At 37.4% G+C, this 21,999-nt stretch overlaps 1 protein-coding gene across 2 annotated transcripts in view; it reads left to right on the top strand.

Moving 5' to 3' along the window:
- The first annotated feature begins 7,423 nt into the window (after nucleotides 1-7,423).
- Nucleotides 7,424-21,999, top strand: part of LOC115229014 (protein transport protein Sec24B) — an 80,006-nt gene continuing 65,430 nt past the window's right edge. The window contains exon 1 of one of the 2 annotated variants that reach the window (XM_029799468.2): nucleotides 7,424-7,591. The gene's annotated coding sequence lies outside the window, so the exon portion shown is untranslated. The remainder of the gene's footprint in view (nucleotides 7,592-21,999) is intronic. The other variant, XM_036506830.1, reaches the window with a different exon arrangement.

Genomic DNA, 21,999 nt, shown 5'->3' with positions numbered 1-21,999 from the left:
GGTTTGTATTGTAGTGACTAGGCACATGTGTGGCTGTGTGGTTAAAAAATTTGCTCCTCAACCACATGGTTTCAGGTTCAGTCCTACTGCATGGCACATTGGACAAATATCTTCTACTATGGCCCTAGACTGACAAAAGCCTTGTGAATGGATTTAGTAGACAGAAACTGAAAGATGCCCATTGTATATATGTGTGTGTGTGTGTGTGTGTGTGCATGTCTTGACATTTTGTGATAGTTGTGAGTATATATCACTGTCAATATGCAGTGTCATTCATTTCCAATGTTTTGCATGTGTAAACATATCTGACCTTGAGGAAATATTACCTTGCTTAGAAACAAAAGGATTGACAACAGGAAGGGCATCTACCCATAGAAAATATGCTTCAATCCCATCTGACCCATGCAAGCCTGGAAAATTGGATGCTAAAATGATTGATGATGATGATTTCATCAGCATCATCATCGTCGTTTAATGTTAGCATTGGTTGGATGGTTTGACTGAGGACTGGCAAGCCAAGAGGCTGCACCAGGCTCCAATCTGATGTGGCAAGGTTTCTACAGCTGGATGTCCTTCCTAACGCTTACCATTCTGAGAGTGTAGTGGGTGCTTTTTATGTGCCAGTCAGGTGGTACTGGCATCAGCTATGCTTGAATGATGCCTTTTACATGCCACCAGCACAGGAGTCAGTCAGGCAGCACTGGCATTGACCACACACATATGGTGCTTTTTACGTGCCACCAGCATGGGTGTCAGTCAGGCGGCACTGGCATTGGCCATGACAGCTATTTTACTTGACTTAATAGCTCAGCACATTGCTTGACAATTGAAGGAAACTCTTAAATGGGCCGGTTAAACTGGCTACGATCTCACTTAGCTTGCTGGGTCTTCTCAGCGTATCTCCAAAGGTCTCAGTCACTTGTCATTGCCTCAGTGAGGCCCAATGTTTGAAGGTCGTGCTTCACCACCTCATCCCAGGTCTTCCTGGGTCTACCTCTTCCACAAGTTCCTTCCACAGTTAGAGATTGGCACTTCTTTACACAGCTGTCCTCATCCATATGTAACACATAAGCATACCAGTGCAGTGGTCTCTCTTGCACGCCACACCTGATTTCTGACTCAAAAATAGATAGAGAAATACATCAAGGATGAGGTGATAGATAAGTGAGGCTTTGGAAAGATCCTGGATGTTACAGTGACTTAATTTTGCTGTATTTAAACTAGGAATCACATGTCTCAAATACTAAATTCCTCACGATAATGATGACTGGCTATAAAACTAAGATACATCTGAAATCCTGTATCTGATTTATCTCTCAAACAGATTTGCACAAGAAATCCATAATTATAAGTAATTAAAACTATTTCACACTTCATATATTTTATTGACCTCAAAAAGAATGTGAAGACAAAGCTAATTTCTGTGAGATTTGATCTCTGAACAGTGGAGGCTTTGAATTAAAGAAGGTAAAACATCAAATCTAGTACTCTATTTGATTGGATCTTGCTGCTGATTTTTGTGAAAAAAAAGAGAATTTTCTTTTCCCCAAATCAATCATTTGTGCTGTTTTGCATCATGCCTGAAAGTATATGGTTTTGATAATCTATTACTCTAATTAGGGTTAGAGTATAAGTTCAATCTTTGCCAAAGATCAAAGGAAAATAGCACTGGTACCCAAAATTTTATGAAATATAGTTTACTGTCATGTTATTTCTAATGGCCTGGTATAAATGATATTAATGATAATAGGCCTAAAATTTTGAGGAGGGGTTTTACATCATCGCCAGTTCTCAACTGGTTTTTATTTCATCACCCACCAAAAGGATGAAAGACAAAGTTGACTACATAAATAGATAGTTACAACTAACTTAGTTGTTGCTAGCAGAATGATATCTTTTTTCAATCATTGGTTGTGGCCATGCTGGGGCACTGCCTTGAAAAGTTTTAGTTGGAGGAATTGACCCTGGAACTTCTTTCTGTTTTTTTTTTTTGTTCTTTTGCTGAACTATTAGGATATGAAACAAACCAACAGAGGTTGTCAGGGAGAAGGGCTCGCAAACACTGACACAAATACACACACATCATCATTTAATGTCTGCCTCCCATGCTTGCATGGGTTGGATGGTTTGACAGGAGCTGGCCCAGGCAGAAGACTGTACCAGATTTCTGCTGTCATGCTGTAGAGGAGGTACATGGCTACCCAACTAGAGAGAAAGAGAGAGAGAGAGAGTTAACAAGAATGGGAACAGAAACAGATGTGCTGTTGTAAAGGAGATACATGGTTACCCAGCCAGAGGGAAGAGCAAGAAAAGGAGAGAGAGGGAGGGGGTCAAGGATTAGAGGAGATACATGGTCACCCAGCCAGAGGGAAAAACAAGGGAAAGAGAGAGAGTGAAAGACAGCAAGAATGCAAAGGGGAGCAGGAGAGAGATGGTAGATATAATGGGCTTCCACACAATTTCTGTCGACCAAATTTACTCACAAAGCATTGGTAAGGCTGGAGCTATAGCCGAAGATGCTTGCCCAAATAGGAGTGAACCCAAAGCTACGCGGTTGCATAAAAAGCTTCTTTATTACACAACCATACCTGCTCCTATCAGTATATTTCATATGTTTCACCAAGATTGTTTTCTTATTTGTATGAGCAAATGTAGTCGACCTGATCATTGGAGATGTAAAGTAACAAACACTGAATATTTAATCAAGGTTTATTCCTTTACAGCAGGTATGGCAACCTTTCAAAAAGACGTGACTCATCATCAGGTGGGCCACACTACTAAAAAATTCAAGGTCGTTTTTTTTTGTTGACATGCCATTCACAATGTACAGTGGGTTACAGTTTACTCATGACTATTAAATATTGAACCAGTAGGTGTGTTTTTTGATTGTTGATCACTTTCTGTCATTTTGAGCTCTTTCTTAATATCTTTGTCACATGACATACCTGATTGGTTCAAAGTGGGGAGTGGGCGTGTTTGTCCTTTTGTTCTGTTATTGTTGGTGGTCCTTGAAGGCAGTTCTTTTTTTGTTGCCTCCTCAGTTGGTGTTGTTGTTATTACTGTTACTACTTCTTTTGTGGTTGCTAATTTCACTGTTGCTGCCATTGTTACTTTTTCAGTTGTTGTGACCACATGCTACTGTTTTGTTGTTGCTGCTTGTTTGTTTGTTGAGTGATTGTTCTTCGTCCCAGAGCTCCCAGTGGGAGAAGTCCGAAACATGGTCCTTCGCTATTCATAAGACCCACAGAAGAGAAAGCAGGTCAACCCCCGACACCGAAAGCATGGATGGATGGATGAATGCACATCCAGGTTCAGCAGTTGCGTAGGAAGTCGGGGACAAGAAAGAGTGAGAGAAAGTTGGAGCGAAAGAGTACAACAGGGGTCGCCCCTCCCCCCTGCTGGAGCCTCGTGGAGCTTTAGGTGTTTTTGCTCAATAAGCACACACAACGCCCTGTCTGGGGATCGAAACCGTGATCCTCTGACCGCGAGTCCGCTGCCCTAACCACTGTTGTTGCTGCCGTAGTGACAGCATCGATAGCAGTAGTGGATCTTTCTTTTCCTCTCCCTTGCTGTTGACAGTAAACAATTTAATGATTTTTGTCACCACTTAAGTGACACCTTGGCTTTCCACTATCGACCATCATGAACAATTGTAAGGCACCTGACAACTTGAAGCAAGTCTAGAAGAGCTTCCAAATTTTCTTGATCTATCTGGATCAATAACTCCATCCCTTGACCCAAACAATTTTTCTTCTACAATCTGTGGACCTGCAATATGGTACTTTTACCCTCTATTTCAAATAAAACTGATACCCACCAACTAAAGTAGATTGGTATATGGCCCAGTTCACCACTCTTTAGGGGTGATATAGAGTGCTTCCTGGCTTCATTCTCAGCTCTACTATACTGAATCTTCCACCTCCTATCCCAGGAATATTTTGATGCCCCAGTTTGACCTGCGACACTTTTATTTTGAGGCGGCGAGCTGGCAGAAACGTTAGCACGCCGGGCGAAATGCGTAGCCGTATTTCGTCTGCTGTTAAGTTATGGGTTCAAATTCCGCCGAGGTTGACTTTGCCTTTCATCCTTTCAGGGTCGATAAATAAGTACCAGTTATGCACTGGGGTCGATGTAATCAACTTAATCCGTTTGTCCCCTCTGTGTTTAGCCCCTTGTGAGTAGTAAAGAAATATATTTTGTTACTACTTTGGTTGTTCCATTTTTCTGCTTCTCACTCCATTACATCTATATATGATAATTTTTCAATTGGTCTCTTGATGGACATTTTCTAAAATGCTTAAAGATATTGACCATATCATGTCAGAAAAACTGCTTCTAGTGGATTTGTTTGTTGCAATGTTTTCACTATTATTCTAGTGTTAATGCTGGTGATGTCATCATTACATTGACAGGTGTGTTGTTTTTATTTTCATGGTTTGCATTTTCATAGTTATTAATAACAGGTGGGTACAAGGCCAGCAGTTTTGGTGGGAGAGATCAGATAATATCTTTGACCTTAGTGCCTTAGATAGGCACTTTATTTTATCTACCCTGAAAAAAATGAAAGGCAGGATCTGAATTCAAAATGTTGGGCGATAGGACAAATACTGTGAAACATTTGTCCAAGGCTCTAATAATTCTGCCAATCCAGTTTCTAATGTGCATCAAAGTCCTGAAATTTTGTGGTGGTGGTATATTCAGTCACAGAAAATCACGATTTAAAACAATTACAAAAATATCTTATGGTTTTGGGTTCAGTCTCACTGCATTGCACCTTGGGCCTCCACCCCAACTCTTTTCCCTCATAACTTGCACAAAAATATTCATATTTTTTTTAATGAAATTTTCTACAAATACTTTTCTAATCGTGTAGATTATATAAGAATTTAATTTAAGAAAAAAAGAAAAAAAAAGCTAGGCTCACACATATATACTGACACATTACATAATTTCATGTTTAATTTTGTAGAGCTTACGATCGTGAGGTTGTGAGCTCGAATCCCGGACCGGGCTGCGTGTTGTGTTCTTGAGCAAGACACTTTATTTCACGTTGCTCCAGTTCACTCAGCTGTAGAAATGAGTTGCGACGTCACAGGTGCCAAGCTGTATCGACCTTTGTCTTTCCCTTGGATAACACTGGTGGCGTGGAGAGGGGAGGCCGGTATGCATGGGTGACTGCTGGTCTTCCATAAAACAACCTTACCCAGACTTGTGCCTCAGAGGGTAACTCTCTAGGTGCAAACCCATGGTCACTCATGACTGAAGGGGGTCTTTACCCTTTACATATATATATGAGTCGCCATGATAGATTGGTAGCCACTACACATTTTTTTTCTCTCCTTGTTTTTTTTCTGTGTCCCTTTCTGTAGAAGAGTGTAGGCTCAAAACGTAAAAGACTTTTTCAATTCCTGAGCATTATACTAATACATCTGTTTGCTTTCTACACCACCTATCTTTGTCTTTTATTTTTTCGTGAACTCTTCCTATATATATATTCGAGTGTGATTGTTGCTAGAGCGGCTATCTGGCCTCCATGCCGGTGACACGTAAAAGGCACCATTCGAGTATGATTGTTACCAGCATCGCCTTACTGGCACCTGTGCCAGTGGCATGTGTAAAAGATTCGAGCGAGGTCGTTGCCAGTACCGCCTGACTGGCACGTAAAAGCACCCACTACACTCTCGGAGTGGTTGGCGTTAGAAAGGGCATCCAGCAGTAGAAGCTCTGCCAGATCAAGATTGAAGGCTGGTGCAGCCATCTGGTTTGCCAGCCCTCAATCAAATCGTCCAACCCACGCTAGCATGGAAAGCGGACGTTAAACGATGATGATGATGATATATATATATATATATATATATGTGTGATGCATGTCAGTTGGTGCATGCGTCCACTATTTCTTGTCCCTATTAAATTTCAATATAATCAGAATTTCCTGCTCACATTTGTCAAGTGATTAATAGCACAGAAAAACTGAATAAAATATTTTTTACATTGTATTTAAATCAAGCATAATTGTAACAAGATATCCATACATCAAAAGAAAAGACAACCATTATTTGCCTTCGAGAAGCCAACTCTTGGGAAAATTACCTTGTATTTTATATTATTTAAGTCCTTATGGAAAAAAAAAACAAAACTTTTGTTATTAGTAGATGTTCTGGAAGTTCATTCCAAACGGGGACTACACTATTTGAAAAATAATAAATAAATAAAATAAACTAAAATAAAATAACATATATCTGAATATCTGATCTGGGGCATTCAACAAAATTTCCTTGCATTAGAATTTATACAATTTACAGTTTTGGAAAAATCGTTTAAAGAAATACCCACCAAATTAGTTATGTAAAAAAAAAAAGGAAGCACCTTTTCTCTCTTTAAGGCCTCAAGTTTTAAAAATTCTCAAACGTTCTTGTTAAGAGAACTCACTAGGACTAAATAGTTTTAGTAAAAGCATATTACAACTCGTCAGCATGATTAATATTTTTTGAAATACACAAAAATATCTCTAAAGAAGCAAGGATTCCTGACTCTGGCATAACTACATGAATGTGCCTCCATCCCGACTTTGTTTCCTCATAACTTTCAAAAAAAATTTTCTACAAATTCGTTTCAGACGGTGTAAATTACGATATCGGAATTTAATGTGAAAAAAGAAGAAAAAAATGGTGGTAGTGCACACATATATAATTATAGATCGCATTATTTTTTCAAAATTCCATGTTTAATTTATTATGTGATGCGTGTCAGTATGTGGGCGCGCCCATAATTTTTTTTGTCTGTCCACATTAAATTCCGATGTAATCAGAATCTATATCATCTGAAAGGTACTTATAGAAAATATCCATGTTTCTGCAAGTTAGGAGGAAACAAAGTCATGGTGATAATGGGGACACAAGTGTGTAGGTATACCCCAGACCCCTGTTGTACATACAAGTTGAATGGAAGCAGATACAAATACTTTCACCAAAAAAAGATCGTGTCGTTGCATAATTTGAAAACCTTCGGAAGTGATTTTAGCATAATTTAATAAAACTTTATATCACCAGTTATTAGATTTCCTACGTCAGAGATGGAATTTCAGTTCCACTCAACTTTAGTATTAGACATTTCTAAATCAAGATGTAAACCGAATATCTTTTTGGATAACCAAAGATATCTGTATCGCTTGGGCCTATAACAACTGCCTGGAATCAAAATTCAGATTTCTCTCTGTTATTCTTTATTTAGAGTCGTTTTATGAGAGGGCGGTGGCTGTTCGTGTTTAATAATAGGTTTTGGAAAACGGAAGCAATGTTGCTGACGCACACACACACACCCAGCACCGGTAGCAGCCAGCTGTTGGCAATGCATGCCGGAATCTGGTAAGTGGGGAGGAAGTAGTGCCACGTCGTCTGCATCGCGCATGTGCAACCGCAAAAACAAGGTTCCGGCGTGTCCCACTCCTACTTTCACCACGTAAGCTTTGGAACCGATAGGCGAGCCAACTGGTTGACGGAGACACCCTCTGGTGCTTCTGAGAACTTCACAGTGAATTTTTAACTAACCGGTCCGTATTTGTACCCACGACGGCGCCCGAAGTTCATTCGCAGTAAGTAATCTCCTTACTTCGAGTTCCCTTATCCCATAATGATGATACTCTTGTCTTAGATCCCTTATTAAGTTGAGGTGAGACAGCTGAAGTAAACTCTACCAATCTCTTAAACTGTCCATTTTTTTTTCTCCATTTGGGAATACCTCATTACACGTTTGTATTTTGTTTTATTTTATTATTTTCTTTTACATTTATTGATAAGACATCTATGGTGTTTAATGTAAATTCTCCCCGTATAAGTTTCGGTAAAACGTTTGATGTACCCACATCTATTAACACTGTGCCATTAAATTCTTCGTATTTTCCCTTATTGGTTATTTCATAATTAAAATATTAAAAAAAAATTTACCTAGTTTGTCAATGATTGACATTTCCAAGTGTAGTTGATGAAATAACTTACGTGACAACCTACAAAACGGAACATCATTAATTTTTGTTCCAAATGATAATGACCATTAATTCCGATTGAAATTGTCTGTTTTCTAACACTAGGTTGATATGGCGACTTGTTGGTATTTCCAAGAGAAAAATAGAACTTGTTTATGTGCTAATTTTCCTCTCATTTCTTATCTCTCACCTACAAATCATTTTTGTTCTTACTGATTACTTATATGTTATAATATTGTCTTTAGTTCATACAGTTCTAATTTTTGTATAGCGAGGGGAATGACAAGTAAACAAGATAATTACTGATTTTACTAACCTATAGCTAATATATTTGTTTTACAGTTTTTCTTTTACCTTATCTACAAATAAAAATGAACTATTTTGAGAAATTTTAGGGAGTCCCATAAAAACTAGCAAAAATTATGGAGTAGATCCACTTGTATACAATTGAATAAGAAGAAATAATCTTTCATCATAATTTGTTGGACTTGGTCTCACCACGTCAGCTTCGTAACAAAGTTGACTCGAAATTTATGAACTTGATTCTTATGTTATTCGTGATTTGATTCGCAATAAATGGATCGAGTTACTTGATAATTTACACCTTAATCACATTTTCATTTTATAATATGTGTTATTTAATAATTTCTCCGTTAATAAATACATATATGTAACATACCTTTAAAATCTCATTAGCTATTATGTACCACCGCTTTTTGACAGACTAAAGACTGAATCCAAACCCCCTTTTGTACGATATATTTGACAAATCAGTAAGTTTAGGTCGATGATCTTGTAATCTTACAAATCTTCGGTTATCGGAAATTGTCGATCTTGTTGTTGGCCATGGTTATTTTCTGGTACAGATTTATGATTTTTTTCTCGCTCTTTTTTCTTTCTTTTTTTTTTGTTTTTTGTGGGGTGGTATTTTGTTATGGTCTGATATACGTATGCTGAGATCCATGTTTGAGTTGGATAAGTCCGTAAATTTAGATCCCCTAAAGTGTAAACACGGTTAAGGGAGGAAACGACTAATGTTAACTGCACTACAAGAAATTTTGGTATTGAGCCTATATCCACTGGATTTTCCGTTTCCTCACCCATGTTCACTCAGCTATTCACTCGGTTGTTTATCCTTAACAAAAATAAACAAAAAAAAAACATGTATAGTACGTGTATTTCAAATATTTGCATCTGTTGCAAAATTGAAATAGTTCAGCCATTTTCACGATTTTATGTAAAATCTATAGACATACCTATACTTATATATTATTATTGTTATTAATTTTAATCGGCAGAAAGTTATGTAATTGAATCAAGGGACGAAAGTTTTCACAAGTCCGACACACGAAATTCTCGGTCCATGAATTACTTTAGTAATTTTCTGCCAATCAAAAATAATAATTATTATTTAGATGCATGTATTGAGTTCCAATCATCCTGCTTGTCCCACCAATCCTATATATATATATATATATATATATATATATATATATATATATATATATATATATATATAATAATTTCTAAACGGTGCGTATTTTAGAGATTTTATGCCTAGCAAGCAGTAACTGTATCAGATAAGTTACAGCTTTAGACTATTAAATATCTATGTTCTAGTTATATGTACAACATTATAATGATTACAGTTAAACTTTGATGATAAGCTTAACTAACTTTACCGGCTTGGCTACATTAAGTCAAATTAGCTACTTTGTTTACCAGTCATTAGTATATGTTTGAAGTATTTAAGTTACTATACGAAGGTTTTGTTGTTTTTTGAACGTAACTTTTCGATGTGGTACCGAGCTTTATGTACAAACATTTTCCACAGATTTACATTCTTTGTAGACGAGTGAACGAGGGATCCTCTCTGTACAATCGTTCGACCTAGGAGAAGTAGCAGCTAAGTCTTCCTCAAATCCCACCCTCTTGATTTGAAAGGAGGACACTTTGGGTAGTGTAGACATGGGTGTAACTATGGCCTAGGGAAAATAAGAGAGATTGTCTTTGCTCTGTTCCATCAACATTTGATATCGGAAGAGCTGTTTACTTGACATTGGATACTCTTATGGAAAGACATTTGCACGTAACTTTCTTGCATTCTTTGCATTTTAGTCAGACAGGAGTTGTTGTGATTGGCATGCTTTTGCCAAGAACAGTAATATAAACGATGTTAAAACGACATTCCCACCCCAGCTCTGAATCAAACAAAATCATGTTGTGACTTTTCTTTTAAAGGGACTTTACGATATTTAGCAGTGATCAGTATTTTGTTTTGTTTGTAAAACATCGAAATTATTCATTAATATAGAGATTTTAAAAACAAAATTTACATTTATGTTCAGTCCTTTTTTTCCTACTAAAGACTAAAATGTTATTAGTCAAATGGTTTTAAATAAAATTTTGGTTAGAATGTAGAAAGAAGGAATTTATCAGTAGTTTATAGGAATGATTGTGATCCTCGAAATGCCATTAAAATATTTAAAATTTGGAAAATATTTCTGTTGTGACATGTTGTCACATACCTTAAGTGAAATCCAAGCCTTTTAGTTACCATATTTCTGTTGAAATACTTTATCTTTGTTTTAGTTTATTTGGAAAATAATGAATTTAGTAAAGTAACTTTGTCATTATTAAATTGGTATTTAAGACTGGAAGTATAAAAAAAGTTAAATTGCTAACAGAGATTGAAGAATATAGTGCCCTTGCTTAGCACTTAGTTTTACTTCTAATGTTAATGTAGCAGTGTCAAAAACCTAATTAGAATTGATTATGCGGTGAAAAGATAACATCAAGACAGTGATTATTATTGCTTTAATAATTTTGGCAAGTATGGGAGAAAACTCTCCCAGTAAAACATTGCCATGGTTGTTGAAACAAAAAAGAAAATTGTGAAATAGTTGAAGAATATTGTACATAAGTTGGCTTGAAAATTTAGCATATTTAATCTTTAATTACCTGTACTGATGAAGATTTTTAATCCCTTTTGATACCTACTTATTGGAGACTATCCTTGGTACTCTAGTACAAACTACATGTTTTTAAGCCATCATTTCTTGTCATGTTCTAAATACCAGCTAAATGACGACAATTTTATTTTACTAAATTCATTATTTTCAAAATTAATTGAAACAAAAGCAATGTATTTCAACAGAAATATTGTAACAAAAGGGTTAGAGAATATTCAGTATAATGCTATGGTCTTAATAATGGAAAAGTATAGCATATTACTAGATTTGTCATTGTTTATTTCACTGAAAAGTAAATGCTTCTCCATTGTGATAATTTAGTAGAATAAAGAAGAGATAATGGCTTGAAAAGGAAAGAATAAAATCCATTTCTAGTATGGTATGAATAAGTGAATTTGAAGAGTCAATTTACCTGTAGTAAAATCACATTCAATACTTCAATGTTTTAAACATATTAGAGGAAAACTAGAAATGATGATGCTAAAGGCATACATTTAAGTTAAATGTTCCCTAATTTTAACTTGGGTGTTCATCAGTATTTTAATACAGGCATTGATTTTTGTCTCTTTTGGGAGCACAATAGCTGTGAGGTTGATCATGGGCTACAAACTGCATGGTCATGTATTTAAATTTTGCTATGACCACTGTGTTTGACCTTAATCCAAATTTGACTCAGTTACACCTAAGTCATAGCTAAATGGTCAACACCAGACATTTGTAAAAAGAATTGCTTATACAAGAGGAAAATATCTAATTTCACAAAACCATTATTTCTGTTAGCATGGGGATTCAGATTTAAAACAGTAAAAATTAATAAAAAAAAAAGAAAACAGGAAAAGATTTCAATACCTGTGTCCTTTTTAGGATCTCAAAGACTTAAGGATGAGAATAACTTAATAGTGAGATTAGTTCATTAGTTGTAGAATTACATTTTAAGTAGGCTGGTCATTGAAGGGAAATCTGTAGCTAGATGAGATGCGGTTTTAAGAAGGATGTGGATGAAGTATTTAACATGGAGCTTGTGAAGTGAAACTTAATAAATTAATGATAGTAAAAGAGATGGTTACACAAAGTGAATGTATTTTTGACACAGTTATTAGTTTACAGGTTGTAGAGGATGCAGAGAAAGGTCCAAAAAATGGACCAGTGTTTGGACAGTGCTATTGATTATGTGTTTATGTCTCAGATAGATATATAGATTTTTGTAGTCTTCCGGATCTCAAGATATGTTCATTGTAATTCTTCAGAGCTTGCTTTCCATTAACTTTCTCCTTTTTGCTGCCATCATCATCATTTGTCTGTTTTCCATGCTGGCATGGGTTATATGGTTTGATAGGAGGTGCACTAGGTTCCAAAGTCTGTTTTGGTTTGATTTCTATGGCAGGATGCCCTTCCTAATGCCAACTGCTTTACAGAATGTACTCGGTGCTTCTTACATGGCAACTGCACCAGTGCTTTTTATGTGGCACCAACATTCTAAAAATGTTTTAACATCCAGCATTAGCATAATCATAATTTTTTACACATAAATGACATTCCTCAAATTTGCTAAATAATGTTTAACAGTGTCCAATAATTTACAAAAATTCTGCATTTTTTTGAAAATGTCTAAATCTTTGAAATCTAGATGTTAAAGCTCTAAATCAAATAAGACTTGTATAACATAAGCAGAACAATTCCCAGGGGCTAGGTTTAAATTTTACAGTGCTAGAAAATACTTAAGTAACTGTAAACTGTTGTTGACTAAACAAAGGTCAAAATACTATTTGTATGGTATTATTTACATATCTGGGTGGTGGATCTACTATATATATATATATATATCATCCATCGATGGAGTAGTTTCTCCATGGCGCAAGCCTGGGCGGTAGAAACGAAGACACTGGGCTGCCCGGACACCAGAATCTCCCTCTCGGCCCCCCAGACATAATCCAAAGGAATGCAGTGCAGTACGTTTGGAGTCTGGTTGGCTGCAGGAGTTGCCGGAAAGGGGTCGAGATTCGACACCCTACCGCCTTCGGGGCTCCACTCCGGATTTTCTGTCTGGGTTTACTCCATAGCCTTTCCCTCTCCCAAGAGCATCCGCAAGGCAGCGGAGCGAGGGTTTGGAGTCAGAGTTTTCCTTCTCCTAGACTGGCTGCCAACCAAGGCTAACGAGCCCAGTCTGCCCACCTGGTTATACCGCCAAGCACCCGGTCGCGCCACACAGCAGGCTCAGTGAGAACAGGGGGTACCGCGTGAAGGTGCTGCTGTGGACACAGTAGTGCAGGAGAGGCCATTAGCAAGAACTTTCCACAAGGCACAGCCAAGTAGAAGTTCTGCAGCGATCATTACACCTGGAGAGGAGAGGCTATGAGTGACGCAATCACTTTCCTTTGCCCCCCTATATATATATATATATATATATATATACATACACACATGCACATTCTAGATCTTGTTCAGTAATGGATCATCTGACTGGATGGCAAAACCCTCACTCACCAGCACTGATCCTCTGAAGTTGTAAGCTGCATCCCTTCCTTATCTAAGTTCATCCTATACTTGAACCCTTCACATTTTGTCATTCTTACTTTGTTTTTCCCACCAAGGGGCATGCTAAATAGCTTTACCAATCCTTCATCTTCAGAACAATAATTCTGTGAAACTTCCTGCTAGTATTGCAGCCAGCTGCAACCTGCACAAGTTCAAGTTGAGCTGTATCGATTCTATCAATATGGGTGATCCTAAACAGGTTATGGACTTGTTTGTTTCTTTACCTTTGGACTAGATAGTAATAAATATCTTTTGAACAGGACTGTATACACATACACAATTGCTTGGTCACTATAAATGAAATAATCACAAACTTGGTAGACTGGCAGGTTTTGATTATGATTGACTGTCCAATATAAGACATGACTGAATTGATTGGTGTTATGAGTGTTACTCTGAAAGCAGTAACTGAAATTTCAGTGAAGGTTACAAAGTGCATGTATATTTTTGTTTTTACTTCCTACTTGTAATGGCTGCCATCTACTATATTCAATTCTCTCTGCCTTTTATTCATTGTTTTTGTTGGATCAAAAAGTTTATCTCTTTTTGACTGCTCTGTCTGTGTGTTTTTTTTTGTTAGTAACCCCTATTCTCTTTGGCTTCCATTGCCCCTGTTGTTAATTTAAAAACTTGTGACATTTTATCATTTTGTAAGGTATTTTACATTATTGTAATGTTGGATAAAATAGAAACGTGTGAGATGTGGGCCCTGAATGCAGAGGACATGCAAAGGTTAGAAAGGAATGAGGCTAGTATGCTCTGCTGGATGTGTAATGTAAGTGCACATGTTCGACAGAGTGCTAGTGTTTTGAGAGAGAAGTTAGGCATGAGGAGTTAGTTGTTGTGTACAAGAGAGAAGACTATGCTGGTTTGGTTTTGTGATTCAAATGGGTACCAGTCTCTCAAAGTAGATAGAACACATAGAAGTGGGAGACTCAGGAAGATATAGGATGAAGTACTGAACAATGACTTCAAGATGTTGAACCTTTCAGGTGAGATGACTGAGGACCGAGAACCTTGGCACCCGTATTCCGCAGCAGAAATGTTGAGATTTGTCCCTCTGGTGGTGAAAAGCACTCATGGCAGTGCCTCATAAAAGTGCCTGTGTGGTGCCATGTAAATGCACCCCAACACACTCTGTAAAGTGGTTGGCATTAAGAAAGGCATCCAGCTGTAGAAACCATGCCAAATCAGACTGGAATCTGGTGCAGCTCCTGGCTTGCCAGATCTGGCCAAACTGTCCAGCCCATGCCAGCATGGACAATGGATGTTAAATGATGATGATAATTTATTTTTTATAAGGGAAAAAAATAAGATCTCTGGAAATGGAACACTTTCTACATCATAAATTTACATATAGGCGTAGGAGTGGCTGTGTATAGGCGTAAGAGTGGCTGTGTGGTAAGTAGCTTGCTTACAAACAACATGGTTCTGGATTCAGTCCCACTGCGTAGCACCATGGGCAAGTGTCTTCTACTATAGCTTCAGGCCGACCAAAGCCTTTTGAGTGGATTTGGTAGACGGAAACTGAAAGAAGCCTGTCGTATCATCATCATCATCGTTCAACGTCCGCTTTCCATGCTAGCATGGGTTGAACGATTTGACTGAGGGCTAGTGAACCAGATGGCTGCACCAGGCTTCAGTCTTGATCTGGCAGTTTCTACAGTTGGATGCCCTTCCTAAAGCCAACCACTCTGAGAGTGTAGTGGATGCTTTTACGTGCCACCGGCACGGGACCAGTCAGGCGGTACTGGCAAAGACCTCGCTCGAATCTTTTACACATGTCGTGTCTGTGTTTGCCCCCCCCCCCCAGCATCGCTTGGCAACTGATGCTGGTGTGTTTACATCCCCATAACTAGCAGTTCGGCAAAAGAGACCGATAGAATAAGTACTAGGCTTCCAAAGAATAAGTCCTGGGGTTGATTTGCTCGACTAAAGGCGGCGCTCCAGCATGGTCACAGTCAAATGACTGAAACAAGTAAAAGAGTAAAGAGTATAACATTTCAATTGGTGGTTTCTGATCACTGGATATATGCATAGACTGCATATTATGTTCATGACCTTCATTTCTAAATTAAGGGCTATAATGCTAAGCCACTTATGCATCTACTAGTAGGTAAAAGAGTTCTGTTGCATGGGTTATGATGTAATTTTTTTGCAGACCTTCATTTTTACTAGTACACTGAGACAACAGAGTAATGCCATTAGTAGGAATTGGGAAGGGTGGGTGGAGTAAAATGTAGCGTCCTAAAGAAACAGGAGATGCTAAGCTAAGAGAAGTTAGTATGGATATGAGTTAAGGCACTTGTGAATGTGATGGGAGAAATGAATGGAGGAATGAACAAGCAGAAGAAAGTAATGCCAACACATTCATTTTTACTTAATTGTTATTATTCATTTATTAATTAGGGCTTATAATAGAACCTAATTTTATTTCCAACAGTGAATTCTTGAATTTAAATAACCACATTGATAAAGCTTATTATATTTCGTTTTTGGATTTGGTTTGCAAGATTCTTTATGTGAGTTCATGTGTTGAAGCATATTCTGTTGTGTCTGGGGAAAGTCGTTTTCTTTTTGTGCCTTATAATTTAACACACTCACCAGTAAAATTTCCACTTATTCCTTATTTTTATTTTCCTAAAATTTTCGTTGCGTCTTGCAACGAAATAATGGACAGTCAAGACTATTGAAAAGGTTGCAAGACGTAATGAAAATTTTAGGAAAATAAAAATTAGGAATAAGTGGAAATTTTACTGGTGAGTGTATTAAATTATAAGGCACAAAAAGAAAACAACTTTCCCCAGACACAACAGAATATGCTTCAACACATGAATTCACATAAAGAATCTGCAAACGAAATATAAGCTTTATCAATGTGGTTATCTAAATTCAAGAATTCACTGTTGGAAATAAAATTAGGTTCTGTTATAAGCCCTAATTAATAAATGAATAATTAACATTGGATGATATTAAAAACAATTATTTAATGATATTGACTTTTTTTTAACAATAAAACTCAATGATATATATGAATGAAGAATGATGTATATTATCTTCAACAGCTGTGTTGGCTCAATTAACCATGGATAAAACTTGACAGTATTTAAATTTATCATACTGTATTAGAGTAGGTGTTTTGTATCTGATTGCTCTTTGTGATACTTATTAGTTTTTGATGAAGTTTAATTATATTTTCTGAATCGATTTTTGTTTTTAACAACCGAGCAACGTCAAAGGAAAATTAACTAAGAAGATAGCTTTCATGTGTGGCAGATGCACAGGGGCAATAGACACCACAGCTACTCAGAAAACAGGGTGAGAAACTAGAAGTAGTTGATAGCTTCCACTACCGAGGTGACCAAGTCAGTAGTGGAGGTGGATGCTCAGAGAGTGTCACCACTAGAATAAGAATAGCCTGGGCAAAGTTTAGAAAGTTTCTATCCCTACTGGTGACAAAGGGTCTCTCGCTCAGAGTGAAAGGTAGATTGTACGACGCATGTGTGTGAACTGCCATGCTTCATGGCAGTGAAACATAGGCTGTGACTGTGCAGGACATGCGTAGGCTCGAAAGAAATGAAGTTAGCATGATCCGCTGGATGTGTAATGTCAGTGTGCACACATGACAGAGTGTAAGCACCCTGAGAGAAATGTTGGACATAAGATGCATTGGATGTGGCGTGCAAGAGAGATGTTTGCACTAGTTTGGTCATGTACTAGAGATGGATGAGGAGAGATGTGTGAAGAAGTGCCACTCCCAAACAGTTGAAGGAATCCGGGGTAGAGGTAGACCCAGGAAGACATGGGATGAGGTGGTCAAGCATGACCTTCGAATGTTGGGCCTCACAGAGGCAATGACGAAAGATTGAGACCTCTGGAAATATGCTGTGACTGCGAAGACCCGACAAATAACATGAGTTCATGGCTGTTTCTTGCACCAGCTTCACATAAAAAGCCCAGCCCATCCAAAGTTCCTCGGATTGCAGGACAGCCTGCTGTGCTTACCTTGGATCATGGGGTGACCTGCTGTGCTTGAGGAGACCTATTGAGTCAAGTACATCAACATCAAAATATAATTCAAATGGGAATTGTAGTTGTGATACCCGTGCCTGTGGCACGTAAAAAGCACCATCCGAACGTGGCCAATGCCAGTGCTGCCTTGACTGGCTTCTGTTGCTGGTGGCATGTAAAAAGCACCAACCGATCGTGGCCATTGCCAGCCACCCTTGGCCCCTGTGTCGGAGGCACATAAAAAGCACCCACTACACTCATGGAGTGGTTGGCGTTAGGAAGGGCATCCAGCTGTAGAAACACTGCCATATCAGACTGGAGCCTGGTGCAGCCTCCTGGCTTCCCTTACCTTGGTTGAACCACCCAACTCATCCCTGCATGGAAAACGGACGTTAAACGTTGATGATGATGAAGCTCTGTGACTGAATATTTCTCTCTTACACAGCTTGTGCAGAGAGTTTATTTATTTTTAACAGCTTCAATTCATTTCAGTTGTAAACCATTACATCTTTCTTATTTCATATTGGGATTTATATTTTGGAGATTTTGCATTACTTTAAAGTTGCTGTACCAATAAAACTATTAATAAATGAGCAGCCATATCTCAGGGAATATATTTGAAAATTAGTTTTATAAGTAACTTTATAAACTGGAATCTGTTATTAAATATTAATTCCCTTAGCATATGGAATCAGTGAATTAAACTGGTGAGATAACTTCTAAAAAGAAGGAAACCTGATTAGTGTTTATAAGTGCTATCAATTTCAATTCTACATATTTCCATTCTACTTTGTATATTGCGTGTGTTGCTTTAAAGTTTGGTTATCTTAGTTTTTTTTAAATGTGCCTATACAACAGAGTGTAAGTATTTTGAGAGAAGGACTGGGTATACAAGGCATCAGATGTAGTGTGCAAGAGAGAGGACTGTGCTGGCATGGTCATGTAATGCGTATGAAGACAATTGTATCAAGAAGAGCTGAGTGCTAATTGCGGAAGGAATGTGTGGAAAAGGTAGACTTTGGAAGATAGATGAAGTGGAGAGAAAGGATCTTCAGATATTGGGCCTCACAGAGGGGATGACAGGGGACCAAGACTTCTGGCAGTTTGCTATGCTTAAGAAGATGCATCAAGCTAAGTAGATATGCAGTTGTCCTTGCATACAGGAATGTTCCCTGCATCCCACTTCAGCTGAGCGTTCCTAATCTTGCAGGCTTGTGGGTGTTGGTACCACATAAAATGCATCTGTGCTGTTGCCATGTAAAAGCACCCATGCTAGTGCTGTATAATGACATTTAGTACACTCTGTAAAGTGGTTGATGTTAGGAAGGGCATCCAGCTATAGAAATCGTGTCAAAACAGACATGGAGCCTGGGCAGTGGGCAATCTCTGTCAAACTGTCCAACCCATACCAACATGGACATTAAATGATGATAAAGAATATACAGGAACACAGGCACACTTATTTGTATAAAAAACAGTTAATTGGGGATTATAAAATATTAGGAAAGCTATTAAATACAAGAAAAAATGGTATATATGTTCAGCTATATATATATTTATATATATATATATATATATATATTCAAGAAACAGGTTCTTGAATAAAACCATCCTGAGCCTCAGTAAAGCCACTAAAGTGCCTATATGTGAGGATCAGATAGTTCTTATGTTGTCTTTCACATCCTAGAAGGCAACCATCAGTGAATTTAGGACTACCCAAAGCATAGTAATTCTGGGGATTTAAATCAGGAGAGCTAGATGGTCACTTGTTGGGAGTCACATCATAGTAAAATTTCTTGGCTTGTCACTTTGGTTGTGAGAGCCGTGTTATGGAGAAGAGTCCTGGTAGTGTATGTATGGCCTTCTTTAGGCAACACCTAATCCAAGACTTGGTCAGCATCTCCAACAACTTGGTGTGGGCAATGGTATTGACTTTGAGGCCCTAAAAGAAGAAGAAAGTTTACATAACATGACCATTGTTACTCATAGACTCTAGGGTTATCAGGGATAACAGGAACTTGATGTGCACAACTGTGAGTACGTTTAGGGTTTTTTTTTTATTTCACAGGTCTTTGAAAGTACAGTGCAATAAGGAATGTAAATATCACCATTTCACTCAGCTGGTGACAAGTGATACTGTTAAATGTCCAGTAATTTGTTCACATATATACATGTGTACTTTCACTCACTCACATGCACATATATAAGGAGCTGCCATTAACTTATGAAATTCACGTGCAAGGTATTGAAGGCTATAGTAGAAATCACTTGTCCAAGGTGCCACAAAATGAGACTTTGCAACCATGTGGTTACAATGCAGCCTTCTTAACTGGACATCCATGCCTGCATATTATATTTTTAACGTGAGGGTAAGAAAAGTTCAGTTAAGTTATTGATTCAATCGTCTTGCTTTTACCCTTCTTTACTGCTTGTCATCTCTCTGCTCCCCGTGTCACTCTTTTGACATCCACCATTCTCTCTTAGCATCATTGATCTCTGTCACCATCCATCCTTTACTCTTTCTTACTATCACTTATTTTTATTGCTATTCTTTTCTATCTCATGCATACATTACTACCCTCTTCTATCACTCATTGTTGACAAGCACCCTTGTCCCTCACTTCCATGACTCCTCCCCGTCACTGTCTCTTTCACATCATGCCACTCATGTGGTTTTCTGTTTAGTCTCCTTAACAACAAGCAACATGTAGCTGCATATCACTGTCTTTTTTTTTCTCTGCTCTTATCATTTTTTCTTCCATCATATTCATACTTGCCTTCTTTTTTCTTGGTTCATTCTGTCTTCTGTTTAAATTCTTTATGATTGCCATAAATGAATTGAAACAGAGCAGAGAGGACTCTTTAGTCTTGCTTAGGACAAGGTGCCACGATAAAATGCACCCAGTACATTCTGTAAACTCATTGGCAACCAATTCTACTGAGAAAGGATTTTTTAATTTTACCAAGGACATGACAACCTTTATAGTGCTGGTGTTATGATAAAATGAACCCAAGAATAATTGGCTTGAGAAAGGGAATCCAGCCATAGAAAACTTGCTGAAAATGAAATGCATGAGTGAAATTTTTTCCATCTGGTCCATCTGAAAGGGCAGCAACTCCATATAAAGACTTGGCAACCCATCCAACCCCTTCCAGTATGGAAAGCAGATGTAAAATAAAGATGATACTTGTATATAAATAGTATTTAAAATACTAGTGGAGTATAGAACAATCCCATTGTGTAGTTGAAGAGTATTCAAATATATGATAAACTTCTACATGAAACATATGCAACAAAGTTACAATATACATCTATATGAAAAATATGCAAATTAAATATTTGAAAAAGTCTACACATCACAGTGTATATGTAGGAAATACATTATTTACAAACCTGGACAGATTTGTTTCTAAACAATCTTGTTAGTGATGTTTGTCTTCAACAAGCTTCCAGAAACAACTCACTGTAATATAATACACACAAGTAATGTATATTTTATACACACACTAAAGTGTTACTTGTCATATGGTGAGTAATATACTTTTACTGCCAGGAAATTTGGTATACATGCAATAATGAGAATTTAACTTATCAAATTTCTCTTATTTGTACAAAATGATGAAATGAATACTAATTTTCAAAAGAAAAATATTTATTTCCTTAAAATGAAATAAAACAAATTTTCATTTAACTCCTCCCTTAATTATGCTGTGATTTTCTTCCCTCCTTCTCCTTCATCTTGATTCTTTCTCTCCAACACTGTGTGTGTTTGGAGAGTATTTATTTACTCATTGCTTGTCACCAAGCCTAATATGTGCACTCATCCTGCCCCTTTCATATTTACTCTCTTTTAGTTTCTTTCCTCCTCTTTACAATGGAAAGTGGTGACTGGAGAAATCAACCAACCAACATTTACATCAACTATAATGAAGGAGAATATATATTCTATATATTGTATATTATATATGGGGAGGTGGTGGTATATAATATATTGTGTGTGTGTATGTATGATAGACCCTCCCATCAAGAACAACATCAATATTCGATAACACGTCGCTCATGTGCAAAGCTTGACCTAAGAACTGTCAGTGAATCTCTTTCCCTGTTCCATTAGCCTGACTTCATTGCCACAGAACTTTGACAAATAAAAAGTGTTGTTATTTAACCTGCACAAAAAATTGGTTTTGTGTAAGTTTGTACAGAGCCTGCCTTTCTTTCTTATAATTGTATATTAAATTGGTGTACTGTGTACCTCATGTTAGATACAAAAGGACACTTGCTAGGGAAAGTAAAGATGCAGAACCCAAACTCTTTGGTGATGATCTTCATGACTACAGTTTACATCATATGTAAAATTTGCTTCACTGAAACATATGCTTCAGCTGATCACAATACTAACCTGAATACACCAAACCTATGCAGTGTGATCTGTCAAACCACCTACTTCCATGGTTGAAAGTATTTAATGGGAAATAGGTGCAGGCATGACTGTACAGTTA

This window comes from Octopus sinensis, linkage group LG1, assembly GCF_006345805.1.
Source record: "Octopus sinensis linkage group LG1, ASM634580v1, whole genome shotgun sequence".
NCBI lineage: Eukaryota > Metazoa > Mollusca > Cephalopoda > Octopoda > Octopodidae > Octopus > Octopus sinensis.
The sequence above is the reverse complement of the archived record's forward strand: the minus strand, read 5'-3'. Positions and strand labels throughout refer to the sequence as shown.